The sequence below is a fragment of the Corvus kubaryi genome, unplaced genomic scaffold (genome assembly GCF_017639235.1).
Source record: "Corvus kubaryi isolate FWS band 111438036 unplaced genomic scaffold, C.kubaryi_AGA036_p1.0 37382, whole genome shotgun sequence".
In the NCBI taxonomy this organism is placed as follows: domain Eukaryota; kingdom Metazoa; phylum Chordata; class Aves; order Passeriformes; family Corvidae; genus Corvus; species Corvus kubaryi.
In genome coordinates this window covers 424,383-442,726 of record NW_024581124.1, presented here as the reverse complement: position 1 = coordinate 442,726, position 18,344 = coordinate 424,383, and the positions used below count along the sequence as shown (strand labels likewise).

Sequence of the window (18,344 nt, the reverse complement as noted above, 5' to 3'; positions counted from 1 at the left end):
TGTTTTGGAAACACTTGGGTCTGATCCTGGCCTGTCTCATGTTCTGAATCTTTATACAAAGCGTGTTCCCCGTGGTCCCTAGGCAGGCCTGTTCAGCCCAGCTGTAAGGATGGAGTTCCTCCAGTGAGGCCTGCCAAGGAAGCTCAAGCCTCCTTGCCACAATACTCAGAGGTGGCAATTTTTTCACCTGTCCATAGACTTCCAGCTTCCTCTCAGGGCAGGATCCACCCAGGCAGACCTGCAGAGGATTTCTTGAAGGCTACAGCACCCAGCAGCAGGCTACTCTGGCTCCTCACTGCCTGCAGGCAATGGGAATGCTCAGCAGTTCCCTGTGGAGGTTCTCCAGGGCTGGAGGAAGCCTCCTTGCACCTCCGTTCCCACATCAAATTTGAGAACAACCTCCTTCCTACCATCAGAAGTTCAGCCAGCTCTCTCATAGGGAAGATCCTGAGCCCTAGTGCTGGCTGTCACACTGTCCTCCAGCCCCAGGATAAGGCACAACCTTCCTGCCTCAGTTTCCCTGTCTGCAAAATTAGGGTAATTGTGGTGGACACCTCAAGGGGGAGGGGGTGCAGAGAAATTAATGAACTCTTTGTAAAGTGCTTTGAATATGAATACTGCTGTGGATAGTAAGTGCTAACTATCAATTATTAAGTGGGAGCCAGGTTTCAGGAGCTTTATATCAGGGAAAGGTTAAGGAAGTGTAATAGCAGAAGACATGTAATGAAGCTCAGCACTGCCCCGTAGCACTGGCTATGAAAAGCTAATATCCACAGCAAAATTCCAGCTCCGTAGACTATGCAGAGTATTTTGCTCTGCTGCTATAATGATGACACTTAGAATTAGACCGACATAACCTAGAGAGCTCTGGGGACTCATCATCTCTGAGATTTCACTTAATTATTGGCAAACTCCATCATTTAGTATCCCAAGCAGGCTGCGCTATGTATAACCAACACATCTAATTTGATTTCATCTTGAATTGCTCCTATGAGTGGTCTTGAATGGAACCGCATCTGGTATCTTGGCAACGTCCCTTCTTTTCTTGGAGAGAGCTGTCCTTGAATCTATAAAATGGATCTCTTACGGCAGGGGGGTGAGTGTGCACGTGTGGTGGGGGGGAACCCTCTGGGAGCACACAAAGGGAGGCTTGGCTTACATGCGCATTTGGCATGTTTAGGTTTTCAATACTTTTTTTACAGATAAATTATATCCATGAATCTTGGTGTAAATATTTTTTTTTTTGAGCTAGGGCAGTGGATTTAAGAAGCACTTAGGACACTCGATCCTTAATTGAAGCTTTCAAGAAGGAATTGGTTGCTGGTTTGTATGGACAAAACATTATTGCTTTCCTCTCTGTGATATAAAATTAGAGGGGAGGGTGGGGGATCAAGTGTACATTTCAAGGAGAAAAGCACACTGATCATGAAAGTATAGTCAGAAGGTGATTTTTCTGTGTAACCTGATGGGGTTCAGAATTCTGGCATGTAGGACATAAGGATCACTCAGCTTCCCACTAACTCAGGATTTTCCTGTCCAGCCAGCCCTCCCTCCTGGCAGCTGGCTTGTGAAGAGGAAAAATCACCCCCAATTTTCATGTGCAGCATAGAAATGAGAGACAATTCGCATCTCATTTCCTTCTTCAGGGTTTTGGATCTTACAGTTTACATGGGGACATGCCCAGGTGAAAGAATGAGTGGTTTCCACAGAGGATGTGTATTCCACTGTGCTCATGGGGGAAATGTTCAGATAGAGCATATACATACATACGTGTGCCACAGTTTCAGTAACTTCTCTCAATTTCTATTACTCTCTGATAAAACCACATTTTCTGAATTACAGGAACTTATTTGTCACTTAAGACTTGTTGTTCCCTTTTGCTACAGCAAACTTAAATCACTGCAGTTATTCCAGGAACTGCAGTATCCTACTGGTCAATAAGACCCAATCCTGTAACGCTGAAAGCACAAGGACTCTTGTTCTATGTTTCCAGAGGAGGAGTATCTTACATTTGTGATATAAACTGCCACAGGGAATACTCTCCCTTTGCGTCATAAATTGAACATCCTTAGGAGTCATGTTTCAGAAGAAGTATGGTCCTTCCAGCTGTGAAAGACAGAAGCATGTCAGGAAGAAGCTCAGGATGAAAATGAACTAACAGTTCAGGTTTTTTTTATGCTCTGGAACTCAGAAAGTGACACTTTTTTCAGTCTTCTTTTGGTCATTCCCAGACTACCAAGTTAAAATTTCAGGAGGACTAAAATACAGATTAGAACCTTGAACACTACCAACGACTTGGTAACTTGGTTAACTACTTGCTTACTTGACAAACTGATATTCACAGAACTTTTTATTTTCCCACAGGAGGATCCAGTCTTTCCCTATTCAAAAGAAAGTTGTGGTCATTTCTTGTTTTAAAGACAGACCTTTTACCAGCACCTAGGATTGCACAAACTGTTTATTTGCAATGATAGTGTCTATTTACTCCTTTATCTTGCTCAGTTCTCTCCAGCACAGTGAAACCACAGTACCACACGCACTTGTGAATATACTGTGTTTGAGCGGTTAAAGTACATTCATCAGCTCTAATAAAGTGCTCAGTGCTTCCTGGATGTACAGGATATGAATCACATAATGTGAAGAAGATGACCACATAGCATCCTCATTACTGAGCTGGATTAACGCTCTGCTGCCTGCAGAGCAGCTGTGCTGGTGTGTTACTCTGCACATTTCAACAGACTGAGCAAAGGGATGGAGATGGATGCAATCCTCTCCTTAGGCACACAGGAGTTAATTATGAAAAGGTGTGATTTTTGATTGGTATTTTCTTGTGTAATGACATTCCTGACTTAACATGGCTTTGTTCTGACTGTTCCTCCCAGTAACAGCATGATTTCAAGTACAGAGTGATAATTGCTATTGATATTTGCACTTCAAGTTTGGTCAGATGGAGGAACTTTTATGACCTTACAAATAAATGGAGAAAAAAAAATTATGCTAACATCAGGATATTTTTGGTGATTAATAAGGGGAGCAATGCTTGGAATCAGGATGGAGTTGGCAGTGCTGCTGGGAGATCTCCAAGTAACCTCACTGCAGCAGAGTTCCTGCAGCCTGAGAGCAACACTGAGTGGGACACTTGCAGTTTGTGCACTGGTTCCGCTACACTTCAACAAAGCTGGACTAACTAGCAAAGAAAACATTTATAAGCATCTATGAAAATGAGTGATGTCAGGATAAAACTAATCAGAACAAAGGGACTTGTGCCTATTTTAAAGTATAAGTGGATCTGGTTTTAATTGCTTTTTTGAAAACTTTTGCTCAACGTGAGCCTTCCTTCAATTTAGAGAGTAAAATACAATTTTTGGTTACTATTAATATTCAAACCATTGCTGGCACTGTGCAATGGAACAGCTTTTTTTAAAAAATTCCAAGGCAGTCCTTTGATTAAAAAAAATGATGACTGTCTGACTAGATAATCTCTTAGAGTCTCTGCCAGCCTTATGGTTCCATGATTTGTCATCACTCTGGAAAGGTCTCTGCTCTCATTCCTATCTGTGTAGCTGCACTGTCTTCATTTTACACAAAGAAGTGATGTGGAGAGGCTGAAGTAGCTTGCCAAGAACCAAAAGGGGATCAGTGATCAAATCAGGGCAGAACTCAGGCTTTGTCTTTTCCTCTGGATAACCAACGAGCACGGCCTCTGACAGAACTGCTCAGTTGTCGGAGCTACCTTATCTACAGACCTTGGTGCCTGATCCTTCCAGTCAAATGCCCATTCCACAAACAATTATTTCTATTAATTTCTTTAGCAGTCCTTCATCCTCCTTCTTCCTTCCCATCTTTTTCCTAATTCCACCTCTTCACGCACCCATGACATCACCTGCATGCCTTCCCAGGCCTCCATTGCCACTCTGTTCTCCAGGTCAGTATTCCCATCACTTCCTTCCCAATGGCTTTGATTTGTGGGAAAGGAAAAAAGGCTGAAGAAGAAGACTCAGACTGTGCTGGTCTTACCATAAACTGAAGCTTATGAAAACTCCCATGAAAGAATTTAACACAGAATTACCAGGAAATGCCAGGAACGTTTCAGACTCCCTCCTCCCTGTCACCAACAGGTACAACATGCCGATGCATATGACACGCTCACAGCCACAAGACTGCAGAGTTCCTGTCCTTATTTAAATCAAACCTGCAACAAGCCCTCAGTATTTGGCTTCCAAGAAAAATGAGGACGGTACAGTCATTTTTGTCTGTCTGTTCCTTGTCCCAGTAATATTTCAACTGGATGGCCAGTTTCTAGGAAAATGTTTCAAAGCTATTAAGATCCCACATGTTTCATGAAAGTGAGTGTCTGGACAGAAGATGAAAGCCTTTGCCATAAAAAGTTCTTATGCCTCTTAACAAAGATCTGGAAGAGGATGCGTGGTTGCCCATCCTGCTCTGAGTTAGGCTCAAATATCTACATTTTCCTCAGTGAACAATTTTTGAGTCTGAGTCTATTCTGGAAAGCCTCTAGCAAGGGGATGCCTCATTACCTCCTGACCAACACAGAACTGCCACCTAAGCTTTTCCTCCACACCCTGCTGTCACATCAGCTTGGTATGGAACACAGTTTTAGGGAAATGTAAAAAAATAAGGAAAATAGAAAAAGGAAAATACTTCTGGGTAACAATGACAATATCAGCTCTGTATCCTGATACAGACAGCACAGCAGCTGTCTATAGAGGCAGATCCTTTCAAAATTTAAAAGACTGTTTGGAGAAATCAGTCCCAATAGTCCCATAAGCACAGATCAAAACACAGCAGTGCTGGATGTTGCCAATTCGTTGCTGACAATGCTTTGTGTCACTACCCTCATTTAGGAACATGAGATGGAAAACACAGTCCTAATACCTACTTATCTCCAATAGCCTCTGCCCCTTGTTCGTTTCATTTTTGGTATAAATCTACACTACACGCCATATCCTTTTGTGAGAGCCAGGGACCGGGGGCTAAATGTATATGAATATCACCCAGACGCAGCCCTTAGCCTTGAATGCAGGCCGGGAAGCATCACTGCAGTTTGAAATGCCAAACGCCATCTCCGTTCCAGCCCTGCCCAGGGCACAGCGGTGCTGAGCGCTCAGGGGCACCGGGGCCGCACACCGAGCTCGCCCTGTGGCCACCGAGTGCCACGGCCCCAGCGCGGCCCGGCCCCTGCGGAACCCAGCAGAGGGCACTCCTAAACAAGCGCCAGGAGAAGCTCTCCCGGGGCAAAGATCTCGCTCCAGCGTGGTTCAAGGACTGGCCAGCTCGCCTTTCACACACACAGGGGCATCCAGAGCGGAAATCCTGACAGAAAATCCTGAACTTTAGGGGAAAAAAGCAGAGACATTCGCTGGCGCTTTGCTCCCCCGATGAGTGTTTGGTTTGCCAGGGGAAAAAGTGATAGTTTTCCACATCCTCCAACGCATGGCTATGGCTCCGAATGCAGTATTTCCGCCAGGTTTTCTGGCAGTGCCTAAGAGCTAGGGGTTGTATTTCAACATGTATTAAAAAGAAAGAATACAGGGAGGGGCAAAAATCTTGTTTTAATGGGAAGGGAGAAGGCAAATACGGGATCTGCAGTCTTTGCTTTTCTTTACATTTTGTGCAAACTGGTCTCTTACTGGTTAATCTTCCCCTGTGGCTGCCATCCTGCCAGATCAGCTCATGTTGCCCTTCCAACCACACTGCAGTGAAAAGGAGGTTTAAAAATCCATCAGCACTCACAGAATGCATTCAGCAGTGCTGCTCAGTCCCCCCTGCCCTCATCAATAGCTCCTGCACTTTGCACATTACGTGGGCCACAACTGTGCCAGGATAATTAGGAAGTACTGAGAGGGTTTAGTTCTGGCTTTCCTATTTTGGAGCTGTCCTTTTCTCTGCTTTCAACTGCTTATTTTATTTACTCTATGCTGAATACTCTGTCCCTTGACCTTTCACCTTTCCAGGAAAGTTTCTTCAGGATTTTGCCAAACATGCCAGGGTAGGGCAGAGGCTGAGCCGGGAGGAAGTCAGGCCTTGCCTTTTCTTCCCAGCACGCAGGCTCTGAAGTGTGCTAGCTCACAGTAAATCTTGCTGCCACTTGCCAATGGGCACACATAAACATCACAGCAAAGGTGTAAGAAAGGCTTTGTTAAACCTTTTGGGAAATAGGATGCCATTTAGAAGTTAATCCCAAAGATTCAGGGAGAGTTGGAGCCAGCAGAAGAGTGTGGGAAAGTGTATGAGAGGCACTTTTATTTCTGAATCCAGCCAGATTTTATATCTGCAAGAAGAATTGAAAAACTTCTCTTCCCCTCATCCACAGGAGAGAAGTGACAGGTATTAAAAAAACCTCAGCTGACTTTGGGGAAACAAAGGCACTAAGAATCAACTCTACATACGTTCCTTTGGCTTCAGGTTTAAGTTAAAATCACTTCTTTCTATCAGTAGGTTTGGTTCTCATTTAAGTTACAGCAATGTTTATTGTGGCTCAGCCTGGCTGCACAAAGGCTTGTCCATCTATTGCTGGGTGGTTAAGTTCTCAAGTTTTGAATTCTTGCAGGTGATTCAAGGAAATAAGATTTAGAGGCTTTAAAAAAAATTATTACTTGTAAGAGACAGACAGATTGCAAACAAAGGGCTGGTTCCTGCTCCTGTTGAAGGCATGGAGTTGAGGTACCAAAGTTCATTCCTGACTGCCTTAGGTGTTCAGGGAGAAAGAAAGAAGTAAGAGAGAGCTGTAAGGCTAAAAGCAAGCACTGACTTGCTATAAGACCTTCATGATTATCTCTGAGGGGAGAAACATAGCTTGTAAAAAAAATTATAAGAGGATAACTGCACCTTCTCCTTCATGAAAATGAGCAAATTCCAGAATGTTTCTTCTGCCTGCTATGCGACTTGCTTCAGCTTCATTTCACATGCTGTCTCACACAATAGCCTCTGGGGATCCTCAGGGAAAAAAAATTTAGCTGCCTCACCTTCTATGCCCATCTCCTGCCTTCCTGCAAGAAAATTATTTGCTTCTTCCCTAACAAACTAGTTTCAGTTGTCACTGTAGGTAAGGTTATGTCAACACTTCTATTATAAACTCCTCTTGTCAGGAATTTACAAGTCGGCTGTAAAAATTCTCTTTGCACTTAATTCTGGCAGAGATGAAGAAGCCCCAGGAGCACATTTAAAAAAAAAAAAAAATCAACATTTACATAGCAGATTTTAACACTTTCCAAGAAATGAATACTTCAATGATAATGCAGACACTGTATGACCAGACAAAGACCTAAACGAATGGGTCCAGTCAGGGAGGGAATCCTCTACTGAAATAGGCACCTTGGGGTGCCCTGCACACCAGTGCTGCAAATATGGAAATGTCACTCTAAGTGCTACCAGATGAGTAAGAACAAAAGTGCCCTGGAAAAACCTCATCTACTTACATTGCAATGATAAAATGCAAGCCATCCTGTTTAGCAAGGGATACATCCTGTCTGTCATACCAAGAAGTTGAGTTTAATGTTTGAAAGTTTCACAGAAGTTGAGGAAGGGTTTTTTAAATCTGTCTAAAGTATTTATCTCACCTTCATCCTCATCTGAGCACCTCATAACCACCAGCACATTTAGCTTTCCTAGTGCATTACTGCCGTTTATTTTCATTTCAGAAACAGAACAGTGATATGGAGAGAGGTTAAATGATTTGTCCAAGGTCACAGAAGACAAGTCTCTGCTCTGGGAAAGGCACTTGCCCATGTCTGTGATCCACCCCAGCAGATTGTCCATCCTCTCATGGCTTGCTAAGGAGTAAGAGCAATTCCTCGTCCTTAGTACAGCTGTGAGCCTGCCGTTCCTTTTCTCTTCCCTGGGCCAGTACTTGGCAGGATTGAACAGTTACTGGCTTCATTCTCAACCCCCACTGCCACCCTTGTTTTTTACGGGTCTAAGAGGAACCTGAAAAGGTCTGATTTTGGATCTGAGGAAGCGTAGAGCCTGAATTCTTTGTGTATTGGAAATGTTGCTGCTTAGAGGCTGAAACAGAGACAGGCCAGGATTTGCTGCATACACAGAGGTGTGTGCTTTTACATTCTGTCCAGTCTCATATTGAAAAGGAGGAGTACATGGCACGAAGCTAAACTCTGGAAGTCTTGAGAGAAAGAAAGGGGAAGGCTAGGAGAAGGAAAAAGAAGACAGAGAATAAGCAGTAAGTGTTTTTAATACAGCCTTTAGTTCATTTTCAAATGCTATAGGAAATCAACAACTGAAAGAAATTATAATAATCCAGTTAGAACTAGTGCAGCTTCAATAAGACCACATTTTTAAAAGTATGATTCCAGCTCTCTAAACTCTTCCACATATTTAATGCATGCAAATATCTACACTCATGTGTATGACTCTGCAAAGTTATGTTTGCAGCCTTGCAAACCACATTTTAAACAAAGACTCAGATCTGCATCTTTTCCCTCCCTTTAACAGTTCCAGTACACGCACAAGGAGTGCTGCTTCCTCTGGTGACACCAAGCAGAACATGCACTAACCTGGGACACCCCAGGCCCAGTTCAGAGTGAACAACAGTGTCAGTCTGCCAAGGAAAGGACCAAATTCTGTGGAACAGAACAGGCCCAAGAAGCGCAAAAGGAATTTACAAAGCAAGATTTTCTGTAATATGGTCCATTGGCTTTTGATAATAAAAAACACATTGTAAATGGCCAAGGAATTAATCTTTAAAAGGCAGCTGTAGCCCATGTGTATTAACTATTTTTCAAAGACATTTCCTCTGGATTTTTGTTACCTTCTTTAATACATGTTTCCAGCCAGCAGAGATGTTATGCTCTGTGGGTGAAATATAATATGCATTTTTAAAACATTTATAAATATGTATACACCCTATGGATTCACACGGCACTGTAGGAGCTGTCTTCTGGTCTGCAGTCTTTAAAAATTAATTACAAATATACTAAGGTGTACGTTCAACACAATGCATGGGGATTTAGCCACATAAATTTCATTAAGGCTGATGAGAGGTGTGCAGCTAAAGCCCTGCATATCAAGACATCATGCATAAAGAAAAGCCTGTCTAATTATGTATTTACTTATTAAACCAGAACAGCTCTGAATGGCATGCATGTTTATCTAATTTTATTTATTCCTTTTCAAAACAAATGAAACGCACACATAAGCACACATGTGCGCACACACCCCCCCCCATATTCTGCAGAACATAGAATTTTTTAATTTGATATGCTAATATGTTGAAAACTCAATTAAAATTATTCTTCAGCTATTGTTATTTTCTGTAACAAGCGAGATTAAAACATCCCTTGAGGTCACAAACTAGGAACATGTAAATAACCCGACTATGTGGAATGGCACTTTTGTGGTAATAAAGGCATTGGTGGCACATTTTAGTAGAGTTGCAATTGTGACTCAAAGCTGGGAAATTCTCACTTCACCTACCTCGTTTCCTCAGCTCTCACTTTTGTCATCATAAAACTTCTTTCCTCTTCTTAACAGTGGGGCATGTAGAGGGCACACAGCCTGCATTAAGGGAAAGCCTTGGGTTTAGCACATGCATGTGGGTAGAAACTGGGTGTTTCTCATTAGTTGTCTTAATTTCTGGACAGGAAGGAATGCATTTCATAAATTGTTTATTTTCTTCTCTAGATTACAAGTGGGTTCCTTTACTGAATGGCTCCAACATGTGTTTGCTGCCAAGTTCAGGATCCGAAGATGTTGCTCCCAATGTCTCTTCTGAACACTTCAATGCCATCTACTAGATCATTGTGTTAGGGGCCAAGTTAAGGCCAGCAGGGTAAAGGCAATTTATAACCCACATAGTGACATCAGTCTAACCTAGCAACCTCCCTAGCAACACTGCCAAAGCATCACAATGTGGCCCCCATAGCTCAGATGATATGAAGATAGCAGCATTGTTAGGGTGGGAGGTTGCCACTTTGGCCTAGCAACAAATAACAGCCTGACCTTGGGATCTATTGAATGCTGAGAAGCCAAGCAGAACAGAGGGAGTACCACCAAATGAAAACCCAAGGGTTCCTGTCTATTTCTTTTATGTAACCTAAACAAATTCTTCAGAGGAAAATACGGCAATCCTTCCAGACACGCTGCATGCTTATATATTCAACATTGCTTTTCCACATGGCTTGTTAAGAGCTGAACAGCTTTTACATTGTGGTTCGGAAATCATAAAACCTGTGTGCAGAAAAAGGATGAATAAAGAAATCACTACAGCCGATTCAGAGTGGTGACAAACAGGCTGTGTGTTGCTGTTAAAGTGCACTGATGTGAGGACTCCCAGCCCCAGGTATCGCACAGGGTAATCCGCGAGCCTCACACACACTGGGCTTTGGGCTCACCCAAGAAATCCAGCTGTAACCAGCTTATATGCAGCATTTTGTCACTGAAAATAATGAAATGGATATAAATCACACCCCTCCTTCCTTCTCTTTCTTCTTGTTGCCCATTCAGATAAGCCCCTTCTCCACGCCATTGTGCCAGCTCTGCACAGGCAGCTGCCAAAGCAAGGTAACACTTCTCTCTCCCAGATACACGTCAAGACTAGAGCATCCTCTAAAGATGCTGAGGAGTTGGACCTGACCTGCTTGATGTTTCTGGTTTCTAGCAATGATCCCATACTCCTGGTGTTTGTAAGTGAATACCACTTACAGCATCTTGACAGTTATAGTGATTCAAAGACAACTGAGAGAAACAAATGGCAACTATGGAAAAACTAAGTGATGCATTTGTTTCTGTACTGGTGGCCCTGAGCCAGTGTATGGGGCTGGAGGTCACCTGATGCTGAGCTTCCAGACACCATATGGCCTTAAGAAAATACAAAACAGTATTAGCCCAGCAGTTCCTAGGAGAATCATAACCCTTGGAATTCCAAAGCTATCCTGTACAGTGACCACTTCTAAGACCAACCAGTGGGGATAAGTCACCTCCCCCTTCCTGTTTGCTGGCTTTAAGCTACCAGCTGGCCAGTGAAGGGAAGCTCAAATTGCAGCTGCCTTCACCCTCTTTAGTTGTCAAGATAAACAGATAACTTTGGTTTGCAGCAACAGAACATGGAATATATATTTTCAAAACCGTAATTTCTCTTGAAATTTCAAGGAAACATGCTTTCACATATGTGTGGCTCTGCATGTGGGTGTGTGAATACACACACACTTTTATATAATTACATATTTTTAGCAGGTTTTTTTAAAATTTCTTTTTATTCCTTCAATTTTTGTGCATTGTTTCCCCCTTGTATAACACTCAGTATCACTTCCAGTTTATAACTTCTCTTGAGAGAGGAGCCACAAGCCACAAATAGCCAATAGTCTACTTGCAGCAGCCTTTTACAAAGGGCCTGATAAAGCTGAACTGGACATGGTCTGTCTGTCCTGCTGTCACTGCTGTTGTAACCACAATTGTCATGTGGATAACATGAAGTCAGAGGCAATTTATCTTATAAAACCTTAGTGCAAGTTTCATCACAGAACACAGCATCTGCCCATTAGCTCCATTTCTATTTTCAGCCAAGACTGTGACACATTCAAAGTCATTGTATGAAGTGTGTGAAAGTTTACTCCTTTAGATCTTTCTTAAATTATAAGCTTTAAGTACATTGAAAAATAGTGAGTATTGGGAGAAACCTCTCATGTGTTAGTGCCACTTCCTTCATTCCATACTTTTTCAAACTCAAACCGGCCAGCTGTAAGCTTTTTTACCTCCTTGACCTTCCCATAACAGCCCTTGCTGGAGATGTGTGTATCCAAATGGTGAAGTGGAGGTTCCAGTGGTATCCAAAGCAGTGTACCTACCTCCCTATGATGCAGATGTGCTGGAAATCCCACAGACATGAAGGAAAAGGAAATTTCAGCTTCTCAAAGTGCTTCCCAGCCGCACTGCTCTGTCTCCTTCTGCTGCCATCTCTGCCCTATGGTCTCCTTCAGAGGTTAACTTCCAAACTGTAAAAGAATGGGAGGAGAATGGGAATGGGGATGAATTCTTATGAACTGACCATATGACTTTCTCCATGCATTTCCTGCTAAGCTTCTTGGAAAGTGCTGATAATTTTTCTCTAGTCCTAATGTTGGCCACAGGTTTCCCTCCAGGGCTCCACATCAGTGTGAGCCCTCTTTCCTTTTTCCATGTAATTTCCTTCCCTCTTTGAACCATACATCCTAGACGAGGGACGGGAGCAGGGTGGGGAAGTAACTCCTCCACACAGGGCTGCCAGACAACGAATGGTCAATACTGGCTGTGTGTCTTTTCCTTGGCACCATATTTTGCCAATCTGTAGAATAAAATGTGTGAAATACACTTGCAAAAAACAGCTGAGAAGCTCATTTCCTCCTCCTTCCTCATCACTCAGCACGTCTACAACTTCAGCCTGAGCTCTCACCTGTCCCAGCCATGGTGTTCAAAAGCTCCAGCCCCAGCTCTGGCTGTCCTCTGCCCTCCCACTGGAAATCAAGCCCAGAGCAAGAGCCTGGTGCAATGAGTAACCATGGGGAGATTCATCAGGAAAATTACTTGATTTCTCTGCTTACAGAATTCAGTGTATTCATCATTTTGCCAGTTCTGAAACTGAGTAACTTTGGCAAATACCAGAGTCAGTCTCAGCTCCTTAGAGGAGACAAAAGACTTTACCATTAATATTTCCAGTGCCAGCTCTATTTTTAGATGATAGAGGCTAGGACTGCATTGTGTGGATTTTGGCATGTGTATAAATCTAACATTCTCGATATCCACGCTTTTTAAAAGATGAAATCAGTGTCTAAAAATAAACACACCTTATTAAATACTTAAAATTCCTATCCTTCCCTCTAGAGACCATGCATGACTAGCATTGAAGCTGGGTCATTGCTACCAAAAGAATGGAGCATTTCTGATCAGCACTCCCTGATCGCATCAATGAGCTGGTGGGGCTGGGGGAGATTATAGCAAATTCGGGATGTTTGGATCTGGGTTTTGTTCCATCAGTTAATGACAGATGCAGAATCTGGGATCCAGTTTAAGCAGACTTCATCTGTGTTCAGTGCCAATTTAGGTGCCTCTTTGGTGTAAATCTGGGTAAACCTCGTGCACAAGCGCTGGGGAAAACAGGCTCACCTGAATGCCTTCATTCTTGCCCAGGAGGGAAAAGCAGTGGCCCTGTATTTGTGAGAGGAATGCAGGGATATATAAGGATCTCCAGTGGCTGCAGTTAATGCCAAGGTCAGCTCCAGCTGACACCCGTGCCTGGGGATGTGGGGGAAGGGATGACTGTGCTCTGCGGCCAAGCCACAAGATGTCAGAAGATTGCTGTGCTGTGCTGGGTTAACGCTGAGCTGGGCCGTGCTGGGCTAACGCTGAGCTGTGCTGTGCTATGCTGGGCTGTGCTAATGCTAATGCTGGGCTGTGCTGGGCTAACGCTGTGCCGGGCTAACGCTATGCTGGGCTGGGCTAACGCTGTGCTGGGCTGTGCTGTGCCGGGCTGGGCTAACGCTGAGCTGTGCTGTGCTATGCTGGGCTGTGCTAATGCTAATGCTAATGCTGGGCTGTGCTGGGCTAACGCTGTGCTGTGCTGGGCTGGGCTGGGCTAACGCTGTGCTGGGCTGGGCTAACGCTGAGCTGGGCTGTGCTGGGCTAACGCTGGGCTGGGCTGACGCTGGGCTGGGCTGACGCTGTGCTGGGCTGACGCTGTGCTGGGCTGTGCTGTGCCGGGCTGGGCTAACGCTGAGCTGTGCTGGGCTGTGCTAATGCTAATGCTAATGCTGGGCTGTGCTGGGCTAACGCTGTGCTGGGCTGGGCTGGGCTAACGCTGAGCTGGGCTGGGCTAACGCTGTGCCGGGCTGTGCTGTGCCGGGCTAACGCTGTGCTGTGCTGGGCTGTGCTGTGCCGGGCTAACGCTGAGCTGGGCTGGGCTGTGCTGTGCTAATGCTGTGCCGTGCTAACGCTGAGCTGTGCCGTGCTGTGCTACTGCTGTGCTTTGCTGTGCTGAGCTGCCCTGTTGCACTGTTGCACTGCTACCTACCCTGGCAAGGCATTCTGCATTGGGGCCTGGGAGCAGCCTGGAAGCTCCTGCCATCATTTTTCAGGCCCCCGTGCTATCCTGCATCCTTACCACACCACTCTGCTTCTTGATAAAAAGATGTGAGCAAGAAAATAAGGAATTTGTCCCTTTTCATGACTTTTCCCAAGTCCCTATTTTACAGCTTGCCAACTCCCTTGCTGTATACCTACATGCAGGTTCCTCTTTTATATGTCACTTTATACGGTTAATTGTGTTTGTATTCTCCACAGGGCTCTTGGCCATTACAGCACACTGTGAGGTCACTGATTGACCACCATGTTTTCAGAAACCTGCCTCACCATCCTCATGTAAAACTGAAAACGAGTGGTAAGCGAGAAAGCAGCAGTTTTCAGGAATGCTCACAATGAAAGGGTAAACAAGATCTTACACAGAACCGTGCCTGGGCTTGCATCCAAACACAGTGTGTTACAACTTTAATATAAAGGGATGGCTGTAAGATGCGTTTCATTCTCGCTGCATGCACTCTGCTAGTGAATGCTCTGATCAGCAGACACTAACTGTGTGTTGTGCACAAATCCTGCAGGAACCTGCTGGTGAAATAAATCCTCTTCCCACACTTACAGTACACCCCTGTGCCAGTTTTTGCATGTCAAGCAGCTGGAGCACAGCCATGTATGTTTCTAAAGCAGCAATGATAAATCCACGAGGTCCAGTTCCAGCAGGTGGTATTTGGGGTGTATACAATTGCTGGGAAATTTCATCTAATTTCATTTCTTTAAAATATTCCTTCAGGTCCAATCTTGTTCCTAGTGAATATCTATCTCATGGATTGATAGAGCACTGTACAAGTGACTCCCATTTTGTTGCCACTGTCAGATCAACCCCAAAATGGTGTCCTGCTGCATCCCTCTCCCTCTCACACCAACACACTGCCACTTACTTGCCTATACTTGCAGAGTGAAACTCTTTTATGGAGAAGCAATTTTTCCAAGTGCAAAGCTGCCATACACAGACGATATGTGTGGCCAAATCTGCACAATTGACAAGGTAAAGTGGCAATTTCAGGGCCTTGTTCTTTATTATTCTTTTTATACCCTTGCTTTGGCTGTAAGGTATCAGCCACCTGAACTGGTAATTCTGATCACTCTCTGTGTGAAGGTGTAAACAGGAACATGAGTCACTTACTCATATAATAAGGGAAGAGTCAATCCCTTATTTTTCCACTCTAGAAACTGTAGTGCCCTACAGAGAAAGTGCTGCAAAAGCTCAATGGCTTTAGACAACTCCAAGTTTAAAACACTTTCTAGTATATGTTATGCCTGATTTCCCAAATAGTTGTGCCACTCCCCACCAGCCTATCTCCATCGACTTTGGTGAGCCCTGCTAACCTACATTGCATGACAGCACCAGCGGTGCCATGAGAGGATGAATCATGGCCACTGAGAGCCTGGAAACTGCTGTGAAGCTGAATGTGCTGCATCTGGCCATCCTTATGAAACCTGGTGTTCTGCTCAGGAGTCTGTGCAGCAAGGGATTCATTGTTTCTTCAGCACTGCATCACCTGTGCCATACAACTAATTCTCCTTGGGTTACATTTTCAAGGAGTTGGGAAAAGAGCATTTAAAAAACTCTGCAATTGTCCTGTACTGTTATTAATATATGAAAAATAGCTTTCTGAGTCTCCTCACTGCTACACTCAGCTGTGGTCTAGTAGGAATCCCATCCTGTCCAGCACCTTATTTTGCTTCTGTATCCACGTTCCTGAGTTTCTGGATACTAAATGGATACAGTATAGCCTCACTTTTGATATTAAGTGGCATTTGCACACCCAGGTCTTTGGTGTCATGCTAAGATCTAAGTAAAAGAAGAAAAGCAGAAGACACCAGAAAAAAAAAAAAAAGAAAAAAGAATAATATCAATATTATTAGGGTGATAGCTCATTTGCCAGAGCAACATCAAGAAATACAACACACCCCTCAGTACATCATGTTCCAGTCTCAAGAAGATTCATTGCCATGGGTGTTGAGGTGGAATGCAGAAATGGGTGTCAGATACTGGAATGCAGAACACAGGTACCATCATACAGGGTGTTCGTACACATTAAACATTGAAATATTCAGTTTGGAAGTGACTGGAAGTTTTCGTTCCACAGATTTGGAGTTGCTGTATGAAATGACAGGAAACCCACCAAGCTCATGTTCACATAAAAAACCCCACGGACAGATGGCACCTTGTCTTTCTGGCAGTGTCAGCAGGTTGGACAAGGATTAAGCAGGTGAGTGGAACACAGGCTCTGTGGCTGCCACTCGTAGAGCTCCCCTGCTAGCATTGACTTCAACAGAATTATGATTCTTTGTGAACAAACCCCAGCCCTGTCCTGTCCCCTCCATGCCCGCTCTCTCTGTCAGGCCTGCAGCTCATTAGTGGAGCAGTGCGGGATCCCTGCATTGTCACTCTGCATTTGGCGCCTTGTAATGAGAAACTTTCTTTATTCTGCTCTGTCAGCCCAGCGCCCAACTAGCAAGGCAGTCATGAAAACGAGTTCTTTTGGAAACATGGTGTGGGGATGAGAGGAGGCAGGAAGTTAATGAGCAGTGAACACTGAATGCAATTGAGGAAGGAAGATGTTTACAGGTAGGATCCCACAACCCCGTAAATCAAGTTCTCTGTCCAACCTGTAACTGGGCATTTGGAGTTGAGCACTGATGTGTAAGAATGAGCACAAGCTCTGCAGGACAAGGCTGCAAATCCTGAGCTTCTGTGCAATGGCTCTCATCCTGTATTTGATATCATCATCAAGTAATCATATTTTAATGAGGGAGTAGAACACGCTAATTGTTTTTCTTCTGCTATTCTATATAGCTGCAAATAAAGGGACACCAGGGAAGCAAGAATTACAGCCCTGTGTTTTAGGATGGTGCACACTTGCTCGATACACAGCTTGAGTGCTTTGTCATAGCCACTTCATCTGTATGATGTGCTTCGTATCCTACGGCTCATAACAAAAAAATAGATGGATTGCTTTTGTCACTGTTGCACCAGACTGGTGAGGAAAATACTAATGGATTTGGTAGCTTAAAGTGAGTGTACATCAGAAAATGATGGCATTTTTGTTTTATCTTAACAGCACATTTCCTGAGACTATCTGGAGAAAAGCTGCTCGACACCAACTACACTCTTGTATTTTAAAAAGAATTGCAAAAAAGTAAAAATAATGCTAAGAAGAGTTGCTAGGTACAAATCTGGTGCATAACTAATGGAAATTTGTCTTCTGTTATAAATGAAGTGTTTGGTTCTGTAAATTTTGACCCCTGTTTCAACATGTCTACAACTGATATTCTGGGACACATTTTAGAATCTTCCAAAACCAAAAACTGCTTGGAGTTTGGTAAATCCTGACAATTAACTAAATTCTTGTATTTCAGCTAAGTCCTTCCTCCCATGCACTGAGTCCTTGGCACACCTCAGGCACTGCAGTACCTTCCTGTCAGGGCTCTCTGGCACTTGCAGAGCTCTAAAAAAATGGATTCCAGCTTGAAGCAAAATTTCTGGTGACCGGTAACTTGTCCCCAGCACATGGTGGTGGTACCTTGTCTGAATGGGAATTGAGGGCTGGCTGCTTGCAGGGCTGCAAGAAAATAAAAAATAACATTAATTTCTGTGATATTTATTTCTATGTCCAGGATAAGACAAGGGAAAGGAACTGCAGATCTGAAAAAAAGGTCCCTATAAATATTGGCAATTATTAAAAAAAAATTCTTATTACCCGGTAAAACCTTGCTGTCATATATGACACTAAACCTTTGAACAAGTGAATTTTCACACTGCTTAGAAGGATTTAGCACTTTCTTACTTTTTGGGAAAGTTTTTTAGCAAAGCCAGCAGGCTGGGGCTGAGTACTGGCATGATGGATCTTTTTAGAAATAACTGTTAAAAGAAACTGTGTTCTGCAAGTCCAACCCTTTTACAGGGGAACAAGGACAGCAATGTGTGAGCACTGCTGCATGCTGTAGTGTGGTTTTGTGTCTCACGTTGGCGGAAAAAACAAGTCGATGGTGGCACAATTTGTAAAGCAATTACTGCTCCTGGAATTGATAGTCTGGCGCTGCTAACTGGGGTCTAACGGAATCAGGTGTTTGATGGCAGCACTGCCCAAACTAGGACAGACAGCAAATTAAGTGCTGTCCTGAACAGCAAAGAAAATATGACTTTTTTTTTGCTCTAAATTAGCAACACTGAAGTTTTTATTTGGACTTCAAAGGCTTACATAGAGACCAAAGCAGTGTGTTGCTCTGTGGTCAGTTTACATTAAAAAAAAGTAACAATG

General features: G+C 43.8%; 1 long non-coding RNA gene across 1 annotated transcript in view; it reads right to left on the bottom strand.

Moving 5' to 3' along the window:
- The window catches only part of LOC121667920, a 32,615-nt gene extending 14,982 nt beyond the window's left edge, over positions 1 to 17,633 (bottom strand). The window contains exons 1-3 of the long non-coding RNA XR_006017191.1: positions 17,498 to 17,633; positions 11,820 to 11,966; positions 9,451 to 9,531 (exon numbers count right to left, since the gene is read on the bottom strand). This is a non-coding gene — a long non-coding RNA (uncharacterized LOC121667920). The remainder of the gene's footprint in view (positions 1 to 9,450; positions 9,532 to 11,819; positions 11,967 to 17,497) is intronic.
- Positions 17,634 to 18,344: the final 711 nt, after the last annotated feature.